Below are 14,782 nucleotides of genomic sequence, written 5' to 3' on the forward strand. Positions count from 1 at the left end.
ACTGGTTTGACTCATGGCTTCCTTCAAATCAAGAGCTCAGTTTAAGTTTGGTTGCATCACACACAAGTCCCTATGTGTGTCTATTTAACTGAAAAATTGGAAATCTCTTATGGACAATGAGAACTAATCACTGCAAACTCACATTTTCTTGCGCCACCAAATCTTCAAAACAACTGCACTTTGATGCAATCATTCTCTGGCAGGGTAACATTAGCAAGAAATCCACTCTACCAACTCTACACACCAGTACTACTTATGAGTTTTCCAAAATTGAAATAAAAATGTATCTATTTGACAGGCAATTCATGACTGAACCATAAAACCACAACTCCTCTGTTGTTACATTACTCAGCAAAGCTGCCTAATAGCTTGTTGCTCACTTTGCTTCCATCATCGTCTCTACATCTTATTGTTATCTTATTGGCCATATCCCTATACCTGCACCTTTTACTGGACCGTAGAAATAGGCAGCTCACCATACTTTCTCATTCCTGTCAAATGTGATCATGGCATCTCAGCTGCTCGAGGCAAGTAAACAAATTGATATGGGTCAGTAAGACCTAGTACATAAATAGGGCATATCTTTTTTCATAAATATTCTAATTTGGGTGTCCCATACATACATACATGAGAGTTAAGTAAGGAAAATATTGAACTGACACGGTCTCTCAAAGAAAGGTTTGGGATGCCATGAAGGGATTTATTTGAGGTTTGACTATAACATTTTCAGGTAACAAAAGTAAGCAGTAAGTAAGAGGTGACTGAGATGCAACCCAGAAATCATTTAGTAAACCAGATAAAATAGCACTCTTACTAAGCTGAAAACCAAACTTTTTCAAAAGAAGCTGTATAGGAAGAATTGTTAGCAACCTACTCTTAGATTGGCGTTGCACCTAAATATCAACTCAACAATATTATCATTGCTAAAATATTGTGGCGGCAAAAACACCATGGGCAAAAATATAGAATCTAAACATATCGTTTGTTCACTCTTTTATAGTATTATTGACATTTTAAATATAATTTACTGCAATATTGTTATGTATTATGTATTTGTATAATTGTTTAAGTTATGGTCAAATAAAATTGTAATTACTTTAAATAATATTAGAGTATTGTACACATCTTTAGTTGTAAGCTTAGTTTTATTGAGGGAGTAGATAAGTAGTGTTTTTTAAATTCACAGCATACAATCTACACATCAAGGATATCTTGAACCCTCTTGGATTTTAAATGCAGTTTCTTCCAAGCATGTATGTCCTCAAGACTACACAAGCTTTAGGCAGAAAGTACAATTTCCTAAAAGTTACTATTTCTATATATTTATTTTAAAAATCCAAGTGCACCATTGAATTGGATTTTCAATCAGTAACACAAATAGCAGTTACATGGACATTGTAATCAGTTCGAAGCAAAAGGTTTTAAAAAAATGTATGTTTGGCACATAACCTTTTTTTGTGTAGTAAGCCACAGCCCTATACAGTGAAAACAACCTTTGAAGGCTAGTCAGTGAAAGAACATGGCAAACCTAATTTCTTTCATGTTCCACTTTTATGCACTGCAAACTCTACCTTGTGGGCTGCAAAGCCTTAAAAAATACTTACTTAAGGCCTGATTTAGAGTTTGGCAGAGTTGCAGTGCAGTACACTATCCACCAAAATGAAAGCCTCCCCTCCTCAATTAGAGTCACCCTGGCCTTCAGTATGTCAACAGCAGAAACTACTCCTTCTCTGCAAACTAATAAACACCTTCGCAAGCCCGACAGATGTTTTTGACATTGGTCCATCCAACCTGTTAAGAGTGGGCAGACCAATGGCAAGTTTACATTGTCTGCAAAACCTGGCATTAAGGGACAGCAAACAATGCAAAATGACTCCCACGTAATGGGGGTCATTGCTCTTTTTATTTTCAAGAAATATTGTTTTGGGAAATATAAAAAAATTTGAAGTATGATCTAGAGCTCCTTCATGTTGACATACACATCCGTCAAGCTTTCAATGCATTTACATTGACTGGCTTAACATGGTTCCTGAAAATGAAAGAGATGTCCACTGGCCCTCAGCGTGGAAGGAGGAAAGTGCTCTACTATGAGGCTGTGTGTTCCTTGGCAGCCTAGTAATGGCACAAGAAGTGCTGCAGTTCACATGCAGCATTTAACTTCTGTATGTATAGGCATTTATATAGCGCACTACTTACCGGGAGGGTCCCAAGGCGCTTCGACCGCTGCAAAACCCTTCCTGGCTTCCCTGAGAGATGGTCCCTTAATGGGTATCTCCAGGGTGAGACCAGGCATCCCCGGCGGTCTGGTGGGGCCGTTAGTGAAGATGAGGCAAGCTAATGCCCAGAGTTGCCGAGTGTGATCGCTGATCAGAGTGGGCACCGAGGCGAGAGAATTATCGAGTCCGCTGACCCTGGTCCAGAAACCTGCCGCGCCGGGAATCGAACCCTGGTCCCGGGCCGTCCTCTGCTCTCGGGTCTGCCGCCTCTAACCAGTGAGCCACACTACTTCTATGCCATTTGTGTATGTTCTGCACCATATACTAGGGCCCTATCAGAACGGTAAATGTGCCAATTGGGGTTAGCCAATTGCATCATGTTTTAGGAGTCGGTAGACATTTACTGGGGCTTGGAGAGCTATGCTGCAGATCCCAGAGCTGTAAAAAAAAAAATCAGCAATTGTCTTCAAAATATGGGCTGCATTTCTAACATCATCCTTTTAACAATTCTGAATACAATGGTAGATATCTTCCACTTGTAATGTCAAATAGTGCAGTTCGATCATTCCCGGTCCAGTTTAGCTGTGTTAATAACACCTCAAGGCATATTTACACCTTATTTGGTTATGGAAAGGTTTCAGCTATGTATGTGGCTTGCAAGAGAGGAAAATCTGCATGTATGATAAATATTCTAAACCTTTTAGATAGAAATAGGGTGTGGGAAAATGCAGGAAAATACAGAGTAAAAGAGTCCCCGCCAGAAATTGAAACAACAATGTAACACTTCTATAATCACTGAAAAACAACACACGAGCACCATACCTTAACTCCTTCAATAATATACTGTAATATATTCAGAATAAATCTCAAATTATCAATTCACAGAGTATTGTAATCAACATACTATGACTTCTATACTTGATTTGTGAAAAACCATACAAAAAAAACATTTCAACAAAGACATTGGGTAGCATAAGAATTTGTGTACTTTAGACAGTGACAGCACCCAAAAAAAGTTCTAGCTGTCCATTCAGTCCAGATAAATGAAAATCATGATCCCTGTTGTGTACCAAAGAGAAGATGAAACAAATATAATTCCATTTTCGTAGGCCCATACCAGTGGGTAATTCAAACCGTTGACGCACATTTTAGTGGACATATGGTTGGTAACAGTCCACTTTCCACAGGAACATCCAATGAAATGATTATTACCTGCATGCTTAAGTTTAGTCAATCTCAAAGGGGTCCTGAAATCTTAAACTAGTGCATATATTTAAGGATCTTTCAAGGTAAATAAAAGAGCCTTCACAAAGGTGGTTGCACTTCCCATTTCATATAATCTTACGTAATAGTTTGAAAAGGTAATCAAGGACCGGAAAGAGTCATGAAAGATAAAATACCTCAAATATATCTGGCTCATAAATAGGGTCCTGAAGAATGGACTTGACTATAGCCCAAAGCAGCTAAGAGAACAGACCACTCAGGGTAAGCCAACACAGTTGACATCTTAGATTTCGTGTGACCTGTAGAATAGAATACCTTAAATCAAGCCGGAAACTGGTTTGCAATCAACCGATGTTCTACAGTCAGAAATTTAGAGCTAGAGGTATGATATGGATTCTTGGCAGTTCATGGGCATTCTTGTCTGGTGAGTCCCACAATGCAAACACTCCAAACAAGATTCAGATTAAGTGAATTTTGAGGGTGTGAAAATAAGGAGAATACCCTAAATATCTAAGGGTCAAGAGAAAAGCTGTTATCCACGTGGAAAATAATACTCTTCGCCACTTCCACTCCATACCCTACCTGGTGGATTTTAAAACTGACTTTAGATTATTGTGGAGCAAGAATCAATGATTCATTTCTCAACTGAAGTCTACAGAATCTTGACAACCTAGTGGATGACTTTTCATTTTAATCCTTCCAGGTGCACATTTAGGAGAAGAGAACTAAATGTGACATAAACCCAAAGAGATAAAATTGCCCAGGCACCCTTTCAAAAACAAAGGTTTAGGTGGGCTGAATACCCTTCTCCAGATATTTGAAGTATGGGTGTTATGCACACTCATAAGGATTGGCAAAAAAACACTCATGATTTTTTAAGTGTATTGGTTGTATGCTATTTATAATTGTCAATTATAATGTTGGTTCTGGTTTAGGAATTCACATGGAAAAGTTCCTGACATAATAATACTCTATAGCAAAAGATAGTTTTACATTTTTCTTTAATTAAATTATCTCTACTTTTCTTTTGATCTCTCTTTTTTCCTCCCTGAGCAAACACAATCAGATTTCCTTTCAAAAAGCTTAGGGTGAGAACATTAATGCTGACAGTTTAGTAGACATGCCATTCCTAGCAAGAAAATAAAAAAAGTCTGCTTTTTTAATGCATGTGGCTGAATTGTGAATGCCCTTGCTGATTCAAGTAAATGAGGCATTGCTGCTTGTCTAATGCATGTGCATTTGTTATTTTGTAATTATTTTATAGAGATGCCATGTTACTAATTAAAGCAAATATTAGTTATGGGAATGAGTCCTTCCATTATTGCAGACATTCATTATTGGACTTATGTGAGCAAGTACCAATTTTTACATTATCTTCCCCATTTTTTGTAGACAGTTATTTCTGGTTTGTGAAAGCTTTGCATACTGGTGCACCTCTGAAAGTTCCCAGTGTATGTACTCTGATCCCAAATAATAGTAAAATTGGATAAATCCTAATTAGCTTATTTAACTCGCCAATAAGGTCATAGTATTTGGTACATGAACTACAAAAATGTCATGGAAGCTAAATGTCACTAAACTGGCAAAGAAAACATTGCTTGAGGCCTACATGTGCAGCCTGACTGATGCAACTTTTAAACCTGCAAAACCTGCAGGGGACCTGCATAAAACCCTTTTAAATTGGAAGAAACCCTACTTTTAAATAATAAGTAAGTCACCCCTAAGTAGGCATTGTACCCCAAAAGGCAAGGTGCATAGTTTATAAGAATTTGTAGGTTGGAATGCTCCAACATTGACTAACTTCCATAAGCTATTTTCACCATATAGAGCTATTGCTGTTTCTATGAGAAAAATTAAAGTACAGTTAGCACACTGATTTTTGCCAACTTTGTGTTTGCAATAACATTCAACAATTCAAGCACTGCTTTCTTCACAAATAAAACTTCAATTCAATGGTGAAGTTGGGTTCTTGATAAATATACAGGAAAAACATCTTCAAGAAAGTTTGACTTTTCCTGTCTAAAGCTCCAGTAAGCTAATTAAAATGTAAGGTTAGCTCCCTTGAAGCTTCCCCACCTTTCAGGGAATTCTCTTTAATGAGGTGTGAATATTACTTCCAAAGCATAAGCCATGGTTTATACATTTTTCTGTAAAATATGGGTGTGAGGTGTTTAACTCATACTCTCTCAGGAATGGCAGTTTTGGGTGAGTCCTTGTTGGACTTGGCCCTTTCTGCAACATCATCCGCAAACTATTTGCCTTTCTCCTACTTTTTCTGAAATTGTTTTAGTTGGCCCTATGACTCTGCCTTTTACCCTGCTAACCAGTACTAAAGTGCTAAACACGATAGATCTGGCTGATACCTAATTGCCATTTAATTTGCTTGTAAGTGCCTAGTAAAGTGTCACTACCAATGCCAGGGTATATTAAATGCTACTAGTGGAATTGCAACACTGATTATGCCACACACTAACGTAGCAATTTAAACATGTCTCAGGTCTACGATTTTAATGTCTGTGTGTGCAGTTTTAAACTGCCAGTGCAACCTAGCAAAATTAACTTTTTGCCACCAGGAACGTTTATTTTTAAAACCTTTAAGTCACCCCTAGGGTAGGCCCTGGACTTCCCAGAGGGCAGGGTGTAATGTATTAAAAAAAATAGGACATGAACATTTAGGTTTTACCTGTCCTGGTAGTGAGATACTCTTAAATTAGTTTTTCACTACTGCAAGGCCTATCTCTACTATAGGATAACATTGGAGTTACCACATTACATCTTATAAATGTAATTTCCAAACAGGAAGAGATAACCTGTTCATGTTTGGTGTGTATGGAATCACAATTTAAAATCCTATCTTAAGGTGAAGTCGGATTTACAATTTCAATTTTGAAAATGTCAATTTTAGAAGTTGCCATTTTCTTGCCTGGTCACATGACTCTGTGTAGTAGGCAGTTGGGCTATTTATATTCCTCCTAGATAGCCACACACAATCAGACATCACTGGCAGGATGGGTGGGTGGAGCTGGGCCCATTGCCACTTACATTTGATAGGTTGTGCCTGACTCCAGACAAATGGCTGCATACCCCCTGTATTTAGTCTGGAGCCAAGGCCAGGAAGGCAGGGCATCTGTGCACTTCAAAGTCCTGCCTCTAGAAGCTTTCCCCCACTTTAGTGGTACAACTGTGCATAAAAGAAGGGCCTCAGACACCAAATGTTCAGTACACTTCTGGACCTGTGCTGTGCTGCTACAAAGACTGTTACTCTGCTCTGCTGGTCTGCTGTGCTTGCCTGCTGCCCTCTTGCTTGGGGAAGAAGAATGAGACCTGGAACTTCATGGCTCTTAAATCAAGCGGTAGAGCTCTTCACCACCGCAACCGAGCACCTTTGTAGATTGACTGTGCTGCTCGAACCAGAAATCAGCGTGAGCTGCCACCATCCCATCTCTTTGAACCACAGCATCGACTGCTCGGAGAGGACCGCCAAAGCAAAGCTCCAGCATGTCTGTCTTCATTGCCAGGCCTGCTCTTTGCTCGACACCAACAACCGCCTGTGATGCTCTTCTTGCTTTCAGAGACCCTCTTCAATGCTATCAAGACTCTTGGCACATAACTTGAGATGTTTAAACTTCAGCAGGAATAATTGGAAACTGCATCTGACCTGCACCCTGTCGTGGTCTGCCTGAACTTTTTACCTTGACCCGGTCCAGCATAACCTTGTACAGAAATACTTTACACATGGGCGTTAAGTTAAGCCTGACTGTTTTGTATAAGGTTACCAGGGGTTTGATCACATGGTTAATTTGGGTTTTGCTTGTGCCACAACCAGACAGGGATTTTGGTTTATGTTTGACTACATCTCACACCCCAATCAACCAGTAACCCAATTTCTCACAGTTAAGAACTTCATTAACTTGGAAGAGACCAGGGGGGAAGCTTTCCCCTTCATAGTTAAATGAGACTTAGGGACGATGGGTCCTTTGATGCTATGGCCAACTGTAGCTAGCCTGATTCCATTCCAGTGAAAGAGTGAGCTGGTCTCAGAAGCAGTTTGATGTGGTTGACAGGAAGGGGACTCCACATTTTCCTAGCTATACCCCTGCTATATTCCTTGCTGACCTGTGAGAGCTTACACTTTGCACTTGATCTCTCCCCTACCACCACTTTTTCTGGTATTCTACTCTATCGACCACCAGGCTCCCTCAACAATTTTATCACTCAAATTACTGATCTCACCGCTAACGCAGCCGTGACCTCATCTAACCTCACTCTGCTTGGGGATTTTAATATTCATTCAGATGACCCCCAGGATACGGCAGCTAATAACTTGCGGGCCAACATGCAAGCGTTAGACCTCTGCCAGAGAGGCTATCAGGCGACCCATAAGAAGGGACATCTTCTCGATCACATATACAGTAATATCAACCTTAATGTAGAGTCCCCTGTTCCTCTGCCTTGGACCGATCATTTTTTGATACCGTTCACCTGGCTTTCTAACTCTTGTCCCCCTCCTGAAGCCTCTATAAAGTACATGGGCAGGAAATGGTCCTCACTTCCCCTCACCGATTGGACAACGGCCCTTACTCAAGACCCCCCGAGAAAGGCCTTGAACCCTGCCTCAGCTTCTAGCAACTTTGATCACTGGATCTCCAGCACTTTAGATCAAGTTCTTCCCAAACGCCCTTGTAATCTCATCAGAAGACCTAAAGTTGCACCCTGGTACACTCCTGCTCTGAGGTTATTAAAGCTTGACTGCCGCAAACTAGAGAGAGCATGGAGGAAGGACCATTCTCAGTCTAGGAAAGACGAATACAGGTCCGCAATGAGGCTCTATAAATCAGAGATTAAAATGGCGCAAACCTCCTTCTATGAAGGTAAAATTAGTGCTGCAGCAAATGCGCCTAGAGAAATCTTTAGGATAGCTAAGTCCCTCATTTCAGCTCCGGCTGAGCGTCCTTCTGTTGAAGGGGCACAAGACCGCTGTAATGAGCTAGCTGCTTTTTTTTCCAAGAAAATCTCGACCATATATTCATCTTTTAGTAATCCTACAGTCAATACCCCCTCCGTCCCTCCTAGGCCAGCTGACTCCTCGGTTCCCTGCAAACTGGACACAATTCCGCTTCTTGATGCCGCCAGCCTGGATAGATTAATCTCCAAAGTTTCTTCTGGCTCCCCCAATGACCCGGCACCCCCCCGGATCCTTGTCAAGGCACTGGACGTGATTCGTCCTGTGATCCTGGAAGCTTTAAACACCTCCATTGTGTCCAGGTCGGTCCCACTCGCTTGGAAGTGTGCCATGGTGAAGGCGCTTCTCAAGAAACCCTCCCTGGACCAGAACAACCTGTCCAACTACCGCCCCATTTCGTTGCTTCCCTGGTTGAGTAAACTGCTGGAGAGGCACACCAACAATATCTTAACAGACTATCTGGAGTCCAACTGTCTGTTGCGTGCCTCCCAGACAGGTTTTCGCCCTCAACATGGCACAGAAACTGCCATGTTGGCGGTCACAGAGGAAGCAAGAACGACTTTGGATCGGGGAGGAAAGGTGGCCATTATCCTGTTAGACCTTAGTGCCGCGTTCGACACGGTGAACCATGCCACGCTAGTATACCGACTGGCGGGCATGGGCGTGTCGGGCGCAGCTCTGGACTGGCTCACCTCCTTTTTGAGTGAGCGCTTTTTCCGGGTCTTTGAGGGTGAGACAGTCTCTCCTAAACATCCTCTCAGGTGTGGGGTCCCTCAGGGCTCCTCCCTGAGCCCGACCCTCTTTAACGCCTACATGGAACCTCTGGACAGGATAGTCCATCCCTTTGGTGTGCGTATAGTCACCTACGCGGATGATACGCAGCTGGTGGTCTCGTTAGACCACGCAGATGGATCATCCAACACCTTAGGCCCCTGTCTAGAGGCTGTTGCCAGTTGGATGCAAGCTTCCTGTCTCAAGCTTAACGGGGAGAAGACAGACATCATTCTCCTTGGAAATCCCTCCCCGTCTGCTCTTGCACCCGTCTGGCCACCATGTCTTGGCGCTCCTCCTGCGCCCAAGTCCCAGATAAAGAGCCTCGGGATCTGGCTTGACACTGCCCTTGATTTCTCTGTCCAGGCTACTAAGACTGCTGCCACTTGCTTCGGACTAATGAGGATGCTCCGGCGGGTGCTCCCTTTGCTCCCTTTCCAGGCGAGGAGGATCATGGTCCAGGCCCTCATTCTCTCTCGCCTGGATTACGGGAACGCTCTCTACCTGGGAGCACCGGCTTCGGTCCTTCAGAGGCTCCAGGTCACACAAAACAGTGCGGCCCGCCTATTGTTCAATCTGTCCCGTCGGCAGTCGGCGAGGAAGGCCCTGAAGGACCTTCATTGGCTCCCAATGGCTGACAGAGTGCAGTTCAAAGCTCTGTGCATTATGCACAAATCCTTCCACCGTGTAGGCCCAGCGATTCTGCACCCGCTGGTTATGCCTTATGTTCCAAAACGCCCCCTTCGGTCTGGTACCCTGCAGCTGGCCACCTCCTCTAAAATTAACAAAGCCCGTTGGGGTGGCCGCTCTTTTTCTCATTCGGCGACCAGACTCTGGAATGCCCTCCCCTTTGCCATCCGGGGTAACAGCAACCTCCTCTCGTTCAGAAAGGCCCTAAAAACGCATTTGTTTGCTAAATCTCTCTGATCTGCCCCGAGTCTGCGCTAAAACCATTTTATCTTCAAGCGCTGCGAGGCCCCAGGGCGGTTATGCGCTATACAAATGCAATTTTTCATTTCATTTCATTTCATTTCATGTGCCTAAAGCCTCCTTTAGGGATAGAAGGGTTCTGCCATTTTGCATTTCACTTGCAATAGTGCACTGTGGTATCCGTTGCAGCAAGGTCAACAGGATGTGCTGTAAAAAGGGGTGTTTTGCCTTTGCAAACCTTTTACAAATTGGTTATGGAATGTCAATGAATCATACTCACCTATTAGCAAGTGAGTGCTACAATAATAGCACATCTGAACCTAAGGACGAGCAGATGTGGACTGGAATTGGTGACCTGCGTGGATACCTGACGAGCTAGATGTGTTCCACTGGTACTCAGGACTAAGAAGTGGACTCCAAGGATCAGGTAGCTGACCGTCTCTGTGGTTACAGAGACAGTCAAGTTTTAACTACAAGAGTGACCAGTTGCAACAGGAAGTTGGCAAAAGTGGTATTAGGAAGAATTTTAAAGTCCTAGACATTCACAGCTCAGTGGGGTCTACCAGAAAAGATATCTGACTTCAGTGCTACCTCCTAGGATACAGACTGCAGCCTTGTCCCACAGGAGGATTTTGAGCTCCAAAACAGAGACTAACTCCTCAATTATTAAGTTGACTGGTAAAGGCACCAAAAGTATTGGAAGGATGAGAGGGCTTCACTGGGGACAAGATTTATTTCTTCCCTCACAGATATCTACCTGTAAAAACAACAGCGTCAATAGGGGCTTCAGCAATGGGTATCTAACTTTGAGTGTACTTTGTCACATACAGTATGCAATCTTTCCTTGCTTGAGGATTTGCATTTACAAAAAGTTGACTACATTAAAAGTAAAAAAACTTTGACCAGGACAAACTACTTTTTGTATCCAACTACATCTCTTTTTGGTCAGCCTGATGTATGTCATGGACAGTGACCTCTGATTTATTTGTTAAGTTACTTGTTCCTGGATCTTTTTACCTTTAAACTTTCAAAAGATATATGTCCATTTCCCCTGCATGTATTTTAATCATTTTAGTGCCATTTTTCTAATTATTTTTGTCTTGATTCCTAGATGATGGTAGAGGTATTTTCTTTGTGTTGTGCCAGTTTGAGTTATTAATCCTTTTGAGACTGTTAAATTCTTTATACACTTTTTCTTCAGTTGAGCCTGATACTTTGTGTGACAGCTTCCAATGGCTGAACCCAGGTTTATTTTATTTAATTTTTGTGGTGAACCTGATAAGATTTTGGACTTATTACTTGGGAATGACTCACATCCTCCCTAACTAATAACTAATTTTCTAATAGTTTCATACACACTTTTTAAAGAAGTTACATTATTCTAATTCACACTTGTCCAACCTATGTCCCAGGGGACAAAATGCTGTCGGACAAAACATTTTATCAGTCCCACAGCCATGGTGGTTTTTGTGTGTCTGAATGGAGAACATCCAGTCAGGAGTCATGTGGTTAATTTTCTGTATACATCCTTTAAATACACATAAAATACACAGGTTTATTTTGTTTTCTCTGGATAGGCAGCACTTACCATCTCCCTGTTTGATCACAAAGAGTTTCTTTATTTGCAAGTAAAATGAATAAAAAAAATGCCTGCAGCTCCTACTCTGCAAACAGAAGCTACCCTGGTAGTAAACTCATGTTTAATACCTATCATCCAAGATTTAGTGATGACATGCACCTACCCTCAATGACAGCAAACTGGATGTCTGCTGGCCTTGGCTCATTTGCATGGTATCATTCCTCAACTGGTGCACTGATCACTTTTTGGAATACAGCGATGCTGTTTTACTAGTCTAAAATCTGTGTAGTGTCTATAATACTAATAGTTCTATTGTGGGGATGTGTAAACTTTGATACTGCTCAGTCTCATCCTGCTTGTACTTCATGGAGGATAAAAAGCACTCCCAAAGACATAAGTTAAAAGGGGGATTAGCAACAAACACACATTACTGTGTAGTACCCCTTCTTTGGCAGAAGATAGGTGTGTCTCATGCATTCAAGTCCTTTAGAGAAAACATTACTAGGTAGTCTCCTGAACTGAGCAATTTAACATACTGTGTATGATTTACCCTTTAAAGTTGGGTATTACTTTGCACCTCTGGGGGATATTCCCAAGGATTTATCGCCGAGTTACCAGCACTTTATTGCAGCTAAAGTGGCAATAGATTTATCACCCTAGTCACAAGCTGGTGTTAACAGTCGATATCACTGAGATAGGAGCCGCAAAAAACATTGCCACAGATAAGCTCGGCAGCTATCGCTGATGAGATGCAGAGTAGGCGTTCCCGTGCAAAAAGCCGCAACAACACCACTCCGCAACATTCTTAATAACCATCCAGATCGGCGATAAGATCCCAAAAAAGGCAACAAGGCGTGTTAGCAGCAGTAAATTAACACCTGCTCTGACCTGGTGTGAAGTCGGATGTCAACCTGCACTAGAAAAGGGAGCCCAGCCCAGAGCCACACCCGAAGAACAACAGATGCCATGGAGCTACTGATCATGCAGCCCTAAGCCCCAAGAGGGAAACAACAATCATTGCCCCACACCCAGGCCCCCCACCCACCCTGGACACCACCGCACCCACCCGGACACCACAGAGGCAGCGCAGACCAAGACAGCGGACTTCCAGAAAACACAGCAGCCTCACAAACCCAACACAAGAGGATGTCATTGCCCATTACATGCTCAAAAGCACAAGCATTCTCCACATCCTGACATCATTGCCCACAGGCTGACGGTACCCTCACAGCGGACAACCAACATCCCTCCACAGACAAAGCTGCTGGCTCTGCTGTATCTGTTGGCGTCAGGTACCTTCCAACGTACAACTGCGAGAGTCGGAGGAGTCTCACAGCCAGCCCTATCAAAGTTCATCACAACTGTCTTGGATGCCATCATCAGCTTGATACCTCAGCACCTTCACTTCCCCACACTGCGCAGGAACAACTAAGACCAAGCAAGGCTCCTACGCCATAGCTGGCTTTCCGCATGTGTTGGGGCAATTGACTGCACACATATCCTACTTGTGCACCCTGCTGAGACCGTACACAATTACTGCAACAGAAAGCACACGCCTTCCATCAATGTGCAGGCAAAGTGGACCACCGGGGACTCTTCACCAATGTCATCGCCAACTATCTAGGCAGTGTGCATGACACCTACATCTCCCAACAGTCCAACATCAACCGGTGCTTCCCGGATGGCACCTTCGTAGATGCTCTGCTCATTGGTAAGTATCAAATGAACACACCCCAACTCCACAATCATGCAACTCACAACTCTGGGAATGCACATGTTACAAACTCACACACAACATGCCAAACAACATCCCCACCCACCAGACACAATAGCATAACTTACTGTGGTAACCAGGGCTAGCCATGTACATGAGTCAACAATGGCATGGCACCCCAGCCACACAATAGCAGAATGTGGGGAGAAGTGGGAACCAGGCATGTGCGAAGGAGGCAAGTGACCCATGAATGAGAATGTACACAATGCCAACTGTTGCCTCTGTATGCAGACCACAGACATATCCATATCGACATACACTGCTGCTGTTTGGAGTGTAGTGGACAGTGGACACAACCATGTCACCCCAGCCAGTGAGGAAGATCGCGGAAATGTAGTTTGTTATGCCCCTCCTGTAAGCATGAGTGGAGTGGGCTGACCCGGCGTATGCCAGGCTAACGTAGGGGTGTGAATAAAAAGCATGTAGCTCTGGGCGTGGTTCTCTTCCAGAATGCCTAACATGTCTGCCAGGGCGGCGCCTCTCACCCCGCCACGAGGTAGATGCAGAGATAGGTGTTGCCTGTGATCCTGTGTGCCTGCTGCAACCCGGGATGCTGGTCTCCAAACTCGCTTTGACCACCCCTGCACACCCAGGCCTCACTGCGTACCTGCTAATAACAGCGTGTGTCAAAGAGGGCCCACCAAGTGCTGGGGCAAACTCCAAGCCAGAGGCCTGCAACCTTGGCAGCCTCCTCCGACTATCACGGCCTTTCTTGTTGACGTACTCCACCACTGCCTCCGGCCTACACCACGGTCACATTTGGAACTGAGTCTTGATATCCTGAGGGCTGAGTTCATATGTTCATGGGACGTTTGATATCACCATACTCCCTTCGATGTGGTGCCAACAAGTCTGTGTGTAGCATTCCAATCACGCATGTCTGTGGTCCATCGCTGACTACTGCCTTTGGCCCACACTGCGGTCGAGTAGGTCACACATTAGGAACTGAATCTTGATTTCTCAATGGCAGAGTTCATATCATTGCACGCAAGGAGAGGTGTACGAGGAAGATGCGTTTGAGTCCAGAGCAAACACTGATCATCGTTACGGAGGTGATCGAACACTGCCAACAACTGCTCTGGTGTCACTAACTCTGTGCATTGCGAGCCAACGACGCATGGGTGTGGGCCCCTGCTGACCGCTGCCTCCGGTTTACACTGTGGTCGAGTAGGTCACACATTTGGAACTCAGTCTTGATTTATTTATGGCTGAGTTTAAATCATTGTACAGGCCTCATCGCAAACTGCATACCCTTTCAGCTCTGTTGCCACCAAGTCTGTGCCCCGATATTCATGAACACTTTCTGGTTGAACTTTGGTGGCGAC

The sequence above is a fragment of the Lissotriton vulgaris genome, chromosome 3_1 (assembly GCF_964263255.1).
Source record: "Lissotriton vulgaris chromosome 3_1, aLisVul1.2, whole genome shotgun sequence".
In the NCBI taxonomy this organism is placed as follows: domain Eukaryota; kingdom Metazoa; phylum Chordata; class Amphibia; order Caudata; family Salamandridae; genus Lissotriton; species Lissotriton vulgaris.